This window comes from Perognathus longimembris, chromosome 2 (assembly GCF_023159225.1).
Source record: "Perognathus longimembris pacificus isolate PPM17 chromosome 2, ASM2315922v1, whole genome shotgun sequence".
In the NCBI taxonomy this organism is placed as follows: domain Eukaryota; kingdom Metazoa; phylum Chordata; class Mammalia; order Rodentia; family Heteromyidae; genus Perognathus; species Perognathus longimembris.
In genome coordinates, this window is record NC_063162.1 from 63,061,773 (window position 1) to 63,071,572 (window position 9,800).

The window sequence follows — 9,800 nt, forward strand, 5'->3', positions numbered from 1 at the left end:
TGTGATTGCTGTTTCACATGTTTACTCTGGCACATTGTGCTCTGAAAGCTGTCTGGCTAAGCTGTCCCTTTCCAGAATATTCCTGGAGCAAAAACTTAGTTGAAGCTAGAGTTGAGTGTCCCATCTACCAGAGTGGCACACACCTAGAATCCTAGCTGATTTGGACTCTGGGGGCTGATGTGATTTGAAGCCAGCCCAGGCAGGAAAGTGTGTGAGACTCTTTTTTTTTTTTCCAACTAACCTGCCAAAAGCCAGAAGTAGAAGTGTGGCTCCAGTGGTAGAGCACCAGCCTGGAGCTAGAAACCTAAGGGGACAGTGCCCTGGTCCAGAGTTCAAGTCCTAGCACTAGAAAACACACACACACTAGTTGAGTCACATTCTTGCCCTCTTCAACAATGAGGAAGGGAGCTGTATAGATTCTCACCTGTTTACTTCCCCATTGTCTAACCACTATGACTGCATATTCGTGGCTCTTTGCTGATCATAGGAAGGCAGTGTAAAATGTCTACCATGAAGATGAGATTGAGAGGCCTGCACTTCTTTCTGTAAGCCCATGGAGTACTACCAGCCTACAAGGCTGTCTACAAGGAAGAGCAAGTTGACCACTGCTGGAATCTGAATATTGCTCCTGTGCTTTCTGGAGGGAAGGGGCATCCCAGTATGACACTGGCTAGAAATGGCTCAGAATGTTTGCCCTGCTTCAGTTAGCAGAGTGCCCTGAGCCCCTGCACATTGAATGCTCCAAGGACTTGCTGACCCATCCATCAGATAGCAGGCTTCTCAGGCAAACCAAAACTGCCTGTGTTCATCCGTAACTTGTTCTTAGTATCTATTTATCTATCATCTATCTATCTATCTATCTATCTATCTATCTATCTATCTATCTATCTTGCAAGTCCTGGCACTTGAACTGGACGTGGGCGCTGTCCCTGAGCTTTTGCTCACTCTCTACCACTTGAGCCACAGCTTCATTTCCAGCTTTTTTGAGTAGTTTATTGGAGACAAGAGTCTCACAGACTTTACTGCCAGGGCTGGCTTCAAACCTCATTCATCGGATCTCTGCCTCCTGAGTATCTGGGACTACAGGCATGAGCCACTGGTGCCTGCCTTACCTTGTTTTGTTTTTAACGTAAGGTGGATGTGTCATGTTCTGAATTTGGGCATGAGGTGAGGTCTGAACAAGTTTTTTGTAGGAAGAAAAACAAATTCTGACCTCATCACCCATTACCTTTTTCCCCCTCAAATATTAATTTGCTATTCCTTTGAGAGTGTTTGTGCATGCCCTCAGTGAAACATTTGGAGTGTGTCTTAGGGACTCAGCAAACATTTATGTATGAAGACTTGCCATTCCCCACTAGGAATTAGGCATGTCTGGCCTAAGGGTCTTCCCAGTGCTGGGCATGGCTCTGGCTGCCTGTATTTTCTTTCTTCCTTCATTCTTTTTTTTTTTTTTTCCTTTTCTGCCAGTCCTAGAACTTGGACTCGGGGCCTGCCTGAGCACTGTCCCTGGCTTCTTTTTGCTCAAGGGTAGCTAGCACTCTACCTCTTAAGCTACAGCATCACTTCTGGCTTTTTCTGTTTGTATGGTGCTAAGGAATCGAACCCAGGGCTTCGTGCATGCTAGGCAAGCACTCTACTGCTAAGCCACATTCCCAGCACTCTTGCTAGGTTCTTGAGCCATGCTGTTTCCTGTTAGCTTCCTTCTCATGTGGATGCTTGTGTGTGGGTATGTGCATGCATGTAGTCCTAGTGCTTGAATTCGGGGTCTGGGATCTGTCTTTTAGCTTTTTTGGTCAAGGCTAATATTCTGCCACTTGAGCCACAGCTCCACTTCTGGCTTTCTCCTGGCTAGTTGGAGCTATGGACTTTCTTGCCTGGGCTGCTTCAAACTTGCCATTTACCTCCTGTGTAGGTAGGATTAACTGGCATGAGCCACCAGTGCCTGGCCTTTTCTCTAATTTTATCTTTCCACAAGAGAGCTCATGTCACAGACAAGACCAATGTCCTAAAGGTTCTGAGGACATGTCCTCAGCCATTCATCTGTTTGTGGACACTGTATTTGCTCTGGCCCAGTCACTGGACTCCGATCAAGGGGTGCAAAGATGAAAGCCTTGCCCCCTGTACTCAGAACATTGGCAGAGTGGGGCTGAGTGATCTAAACCTGCAACTGGCTGTTGTCTTTTAACTTCTCTGCCCAGTGTGACCTAGAGAAGCCAGTTCGGTCTTTATGCGTTCAGTGGAAACTCAAATAGAGTCCTGCACATGTCAGTTCCCCCACAACTCCCTTACACAGCTTTCACAGCAAGGATGTAGAACTCAGCAATGCTATGAGTCTACAAGATCTAAATGATGCTTACTGATTTCTTAACCCCTAAACAGCAGAACACACATCCTTTTACGTGTCCATAGAACACATGCCGTGGCAATCTGTATTTGGGGCTGTAAGTCAGTCCCCAGTACATTTAAAAAAAATTTTTTATTGTCAAACTGATGTGCAGAGAGGTTACGGTTTCATATGTTAGGCATTAGATACATTTCTTGTACTGTTTGTTACCTCCTCCCTCATTCCTCCCTCCCCCTTTCCCTCCCCCCCAGTACATTTTTGAGAACTGAAATAATATGAAATCTATGTTGGTGGCACAATAGAATCGTCTCTAATCCTAGCTACTAGCTGAACTCAGGAAGATTTGAAGTTCAAGGTCAATCTGGACAGAAAAGTTCACTGGATTCCATCTGTAAAATTATTAGCAAAAAGCAGGGTTAGAAGTGTGGCTCAAGTAGTAGCACCAACCTGGCAAGCATGAGGCTTTGAGTTCATATCTCATTACCACAAAAAAAAAAAGAAAAAATCTCCAAATACATGAAAACTAGCAACACATTTCTTTTTTTTTTCCTCCAGGCCTTGGGCTTGAACTCAGGGCCTGGGCACTGTCCCTGGGCTGCTTTTGTTCAAAAGTAGCACTTTACCACTTGAGCCACAGTACCACTTCCAGCCTTTTCTGTTTATGTGGTACTGAGGAATCCAACCCAGGGCTTCATGCATGCTAGGCAAGCACTCTACCACTAAGTCACACTCCCAGCCCACAATATATTTCTAGATAAAGATAATCATTTCTAAGTAAATCAAAGATAAAGTCTTTGGGGAAGTGTGTGTGTGTGTGTGCGCGCGCATGCGAGTGAACGTGCGTGTGCATGTGTATATGCCTCAGAAATAGCACCCAGGCCCTAAGTTCAAACCCCACACTGTATGTGTATAAAAATGAATATATATCAAGATTTTTTAGGTGTGGCTAAAGGACAGCTAAGTAGAGAATCTGTAGTGTATGAAATTTCTACATATATTAACAGGAAAGATCCACCTCAAGAAACTTTTTTTAAGTGCAGATGAAAACCAAAGGAAACAGCCAAAAAAAATCAGAAATCAATGAAATGGAATAAAAAATCCATAAAGACTTAATGAAACAAAGATCTGGTTCTTTGAAAAGATCAATAAAATTGACAAAGCTCTCGGAAGACTGCAAGAAAAGCAAGATTCAAACTACTTATATCAGGAGTGAATGAAGGGTTATCATTACAGACTCTGCAGTCTTAAAAATATTTTTTACAACTAAAATGGAAGAGTAATTCCTTATAAAGATAAATCTACCACAACTGACCCAGTATGAAATTTATAATTTGAATAGCTATGTGTAGCAATTATTGATACTGACTTTGAATTTTGTAACCTACAATAGTCTTCAAGCTCAACTTGTTTCAGTAGAGAATTCTACCATATATTTGGTAGAACATGTCTACATGACCTCTTTAAGAAATTAGGATAGGAAAAAACTTCCTAATCTTTAGTATTGCTTTGATACCAAAACTAAGTAAAATGAGAGACCAATATTCCTCTAAGAAAAGTTTTTAAAACCATGTTAGCAAATGCAGTTCAGCAAGAGTGGCTTATACCTGTAAATCTAGGTACTCAGGAGGCTGAGGTACTAAGGATCAAAGTTGGAATACAACCCAGACAGGAAAGTCTGTGAAACTCTTGTTTCTAGTTAACCTGCAAAAAGCCAGAAGTGGGGGTGTGGCTCAAGTAGGAGAGCACCAGCATTGAGCAAAAAAGAGCAGGAGTGTGATAACCAAAGTTCAAGCCCCAGTATACCAGCACGTGTGCAGTCGCCTAGGTGCGGGTTACCGGGTGACTCCTGGGTATGTAAGGTCCAGATTGCTTTGGGGCTGTTGGTCACTCCAAGCTTGAGACAAATGCACTTTTCTTTAGTTCATCAGATCCTGTTTCTTTTAGCAGCCCTGTGGAAAGCCCCAGCTGTAGGAATTAAGAACACCAGTTCATTTGTTTGGCTAAACCCTTGAAGAGGGAATTGTATGTCTCTACTCCCAGCCTGGCCCTTTTCTCTGAATTGGAATCTGGTCTACAATATGACCATGGAAGGAAGACAAGCCACAAAGAATAAAAAGATCCAGCTCTAAGTAATTAACAATACTAAAAACTTTCAAAAGTGTGTATAATAACTGTGTGCAGATGGCTAAAGCCGGTAATCATAGCCACTCAAGAGGTTGAGACTCTTACTTCCTGTTAATCACTAATAGACAGAAGTAGAGCTGTTACTCAAGTGGTATAGCATCATCCTTGAGCATAACAAGCCAAGTAAGAGTACAAAGCCTGAATTCAAACCCCAGTAGTGGTGATTACAAAGCCTGAATTCAAACCCCAGTAGTGGTGATTGTGCATGCGTGCCCACACACACACACACACACACACACACACACACACTTATACATTATTGCTTCCTAGGAAGAAATGGACTGTCTGTGAATTATATGAAAGATCTTCACATTTCATGTTCCTGTCATCTGCCATAAAAGCCATAACAGAAACATTCCCTCATGGCACTGAGGAGAGACATAATTGCCTCCTGGAAAGCGGGGAAGGAAAGACTCCTCAAAGGTTGAAATTCTCAGAACTATGTGTTGAATTCAGGGCCTCATGTATGCTAAGTAGGCACTCTGCCACTAAGCCATGCTCCTATCCCTTTGTTTTTCTTTCTTTTTTTTTTTTTTTTTGTCAGTCACGGGTGCTGTCCCTGAGCTCTTCATCTCAAAGCTAGTGCTTTACCACTTGAGCCACAGTGCCACTTCTGGTTTTCTGGTGGTGAACTGCAGTCTCACAGACTTTGCTGCCTAGGCTGGTTTTGAACTTTGATCTTAAGAGCTCAGCCTCCTAAGTAGCTGGGATTAGAGGCATTTGCAACTACTACTTTTGGCAAAGATAAAAAATTTTGAGGCTGGGAATATGTTTGTCTCCCATACATGAAGCCCTGGGTTCAATTCCCCAGTACCACATATACAGAAAATGGCCAGAAGTGGCGCTGAGGCTCAAGTGGCAGAGTGGTAGCCTTGAGCAAAAAGAAGCCAGGGACAGTGCTCAGGCCCCGAGTCCATGCCCCAGCCAGGACGGGCAAAAATAAAAATTAAAAAAAAAATTGAACATCAAGATAGAATATGTATTTAATCTATTTAAAGGCGAACTCACTGAAAGTTAAGGCCTAAGCTTGTCCCCCCTTGAGCATCTTTTTTTGGCTTCCCAAACTTTAATGCATAAAAGTGGTGCAATCAAAAGCACCTCTCAGTTTAGGCTTTTTTTTTTCCTCATGAAAAATATTTCACTTGACTCAAATCTTTACCCTGTTGCCAAATGGACTCTGTTTAATGAAGAAACTTAGTGTAGGCCAAGATGAGGAAATCTTGGATTAGTTAGTAGTGATCCTTAGATTGAGTTTATGCCACTTGCAATGCAACATTTATCAAAAGGCAATAAGTAAATATGTTTAATTTATCCTTCCCTACATTTGTTTCTGATTTCCACATGTGTATTTTAATTTGTAATAGAACATATTCAAGCCAGGTAGTTGCTCACACCCATAATCTTTGCTATTCAGGAGGCTTGAGATCTGAGTATTGTGATTCAAACCCAGCCCAGGCAGAAAAGTCTAAGAGACTTATCTCCAATTAACCAACCATCAAAAAGCCGTAAGTAGGGACTGGGAATATGGCCTAGTGGCAAGAGTGCTTGCCTCCCATACATGAAGCCCTGGGTTCAATTCCCCAGCACCCATATACAGAAAACGGCCAGAAGTGGCACTGTGGGTCAAGTGGCAGAGTGCTAGCCTTGAGCAAAAAGAAGCCAGGGACAGTGCTCAGGCCCTGAGTTCAAGCCTCAGGACTGGCCAAAAAAAAAAAAAAAATAGAAAAAGCCGTAAGTAGTAAGCTCAAGTGGTAAAGTGCCAGGCTTGAGCAAAAATGGTGAGTCAACACCTTGAATTCGAGCCTCAATCCTGGCACATGCACACTAAGATGCAATCTATCTTTTTTTTTCCTTAAAGGGAGTTTAAATAGAAAAGATCTCTTTCTTTCTCTCTCTCTGTCTCTCTGTCTCTGTCTCTGTCTCTCTCTCTCTCTCTCTCTCTCTCTCTGATATTTCAATAGCCCAGTTCTTGCTTATGAAATCAATCTGAGCTCAACCAACAATGGCATTGATTATTTCCTAAGGCTGTAGTCTCTAGCCCACATACTTTATAGAATGCAGAAACCTGTCCCAATCTCATTAACCCCAGCCCTCCTCTTCCTTGCTTCCACTGGTAGTTAATTATATTGGATAGGACTAATAAGTGCCAGGAAGCTATATTCTTCTGTTACAATGCAAAAGGCAAGTAAACCAAGTGGCATTTGCATTTACAATCTGTAGAGTCACTGGAATTTGGGGACTCGAGGATTAAGCTGAATGCTGAGAGGGGCCTACTAATCAACCCTGAAACTGGGCCAGATGTGGGAGTCTCAAGTTAGGTCTGGCCACTTGCCCCCATATGCCAAATAAAGAGCCATGATGAAGCACAGAGAAAGGAAATTTCTCACATAGTAGCTGTGAGATGAAAGCACTTCAGTATGTCTTTAGTGGTCTTTATGGAACTTTGGGATCAGGTTAAGTAGGAAAAACTGGTGCAGGGAGTGAGAAAGGTGTAAGGTTTGCCGAAAGGAGACTGCCACGTGGTTGTTCAGGCAGGAGAGAATTTATTAGCAGAATAGAATTGCCTGTCCCACAGAAGATGGAGGTGTGTGCAGGGCCTACACTAGATGGAGGTGTGCAGACAGAAGCAAGGAGAAGGGGAGAAGGGGCCATTTTTCTCAGGCAGACCTAACATTCTAGCCTTTTGATAGTAATAAAGGGGCACTGCTTCTCTCTGGCTACTTCCTGCTGGCAAAGGACATCAATATTAGGGGTAGAAGGCAGGAATGTCATCAGGTCTAGGAAAAGGCAGTAGTAAGAGTTAATTGGTGATGAATGAGTGTATGTGTTCTTGAATGAAGTCTGAAAGAAGTCTTGTGAGGCAGGGCCTGAACAATAAGAAAAGAAAAAATATTATTTGACAGGGTACACAAAAGGCAGAAGGAAGGGCAGCTATCAGGGTGAAAAAGAAAAAATAAAGCTTGGATGACTTGGCTAGATCCTGTCTCCTACATTCCAGACAGTCCCGGAGTTGGTGGGTCATGTCCCTGACTACTCCTGCCTGATTAACATCTGGCAACTGAGGAGGGGAAAGCATGGTGGGCTGGTTAAGAATAACCAGTCAGGGGCTGGGGATATAGCCTAGTGGCAAGAATGCCTGCCTCGGATACACGAGGCCCTAGGTTCGATTCCCCAGCACCACATATGCAGAAAACGGCCAGAAGCGGCGCTGTGGCTCAAGTGGCAGAGTGCTAGCCTTGAGCGGGAAGAAGCCAGGGACAGTGCTCAGGCCCTGAGTCCAAGGCCCAGGACTGGCCAAAAAAAAAAAAAAAAAAAGAATAACCAGTCAGATGCTGGGGCTGGCTTGGAGTGGTTTAGGGACCAGTGGGAGGCCTTAATCATTCCTATAACTGAACTATATCTGTTTGGCCGATGTAGAGTATGGATGAGAGACCCACTACAAATAGAAATGGCAGGTAATAAATATGTTCCTGTCCATTTAGAAGAAAGACAGGTATGAACATTAGATAAGCTTGCTTATTAATGATTTTCTTTTGATCTCCCAGCTCTGGTTAGTTCTGAAAGGGCAAGCACAAAGTAACTCCATTTAGGATCTGACACCATCCCCTCTTACGCCTCTCCATGATCCCTCATTTCCAGGACTAGCTTTGTCCTGGGTTTAGATTCTTGTTGCTGGGATGGCTTGTCCCAGTTTGCTGATGGCATGACCCACATTGGAGGGGCAAGGTGACAGATCAAGTGAGGTTTTTAGCCAGAAAACCTTTTTTACTTTCACTGGAAGCAACAAGGATATCAATAGAAATAATTTTTAAGCAAGGCTTACCTGGAACTTGTTAAGAATAGAAGTTAAGGGCTGGGGATGTGGTTTAGTGGTAGAGAGCTGGCCTAGCATGCATGAAGCCCTAGGTTTTATTCCTCAGTACCACATAAACTGAAAAGGCCAGAAGTGGTGCTGTGGTTCAAGTGGTAGAGCACTAGGCTTGAGCAAAAGAAGCTCAGGGACAGTGCCCAGGTGTTGGGGATTATTATGGCCTTGGAGGAAGGCTGCCCATCCACCAGCCTTGGGACAATGGAAGTCCCTCCCACCTTCTGGCCTCCCCCCTTGGGAAGTGAACACGTGCGTGCCATCATGATGGGGCTGTCCCGCCCACAAAGGAAGTTTCGTGATGTCACTTGATGAACATGGTCCTTAGCCTATGACTGGCCCTTTGACCGGCCCCCTTTCTTTCCCGCCATTACTTCTATATAAGTGCCCTTCCATATTAAAGTCGTTGAGATGCATCCCACCACCGCAGCGTGTCCCTGATGCCTTCCTTTTCGCCCCCGCTCTTGGTAACACGTGGGGGGACTGGGGGGAGGGGAGGCTTCAGCAACCTTTCCTCAACTTAGTGCTTGCCCATGTGAGCACGCCTTTGGCCTTCCGCTGGAGGAGGGCCAGGCTGAGTGCTCTTTCATAGATTTTGTGGTTACCATTCTCCCCGTGGGGGGAGAAAGGGGTCGTTCAGACCCCAACACCTAGGCACTGGCAAAAAAAAAGAAAGAAAAAATAGAAGTTAAGTTTGACCAATAAATGCTTTCAAGAGTTATTTAATCCTCTATGAATCTGATTAAATGCTGCACAGAATAAAATCTGTAATAACAAAACTCATAGTAGACATGATGAGAGTTTTGAAACAGAAACATTAAACATTAATTTTTAACTGAACATAACACTTGAGGATACTAATTAAGATGGAGAGGCCAGCGCGTTCCGGACATGACATGTGCATCTGTGTGTGAGGGCAGCTGCGCTGGGAAGAAGGAGAAGATGGTGGTCTCCACAGGAGTTAAATTTCCTCGTAATTTTTGCTTATTGGAAGTACTTGAAGGACAAAAAGGAGTAGGCGATGGTATGGTTAGCTGGGGCCTTGAAGATATGAAGATATGACACAAGGTGAGCAGGCATGATTATTGGGCCACCAAGGACAAATTATGAAAACAGAACATATAGCCTAAAAGTAGAATGTGGACCTAAATATCCAGAAGCTCCTCCATCAGTTAGATTTGTAATAAAAATCAATATGAATGGAACAAACAATTCCAGTGGAATGGTGGAAGCACGGAGCATACCAGTGTTAGCAAAGTGGCAAAATTCCTATAGCATCAAAGTTGTACTTCAAGAGCTGAGGTGTCTAGTGATATCCAAGGAAAATAGGAAGCTTCCACAGCCACCCGAAGGACAAACATACAACAATTAATTTTAGTGAATCTCAAATTTGTCGTAAATCAACAA

The 9,800-nt window shown here is 43.6% G+C and overlaps 1 pseudogene; it reads left to right on the forward strand.

Moving 5' to 3' along the window:
* The first annotated feature begins 9,335 nt into the window (after positions 1-9,335).
* On the forward strand, positions 9,336-9,800 carry LOC125346594 (annotated as a pseudogene).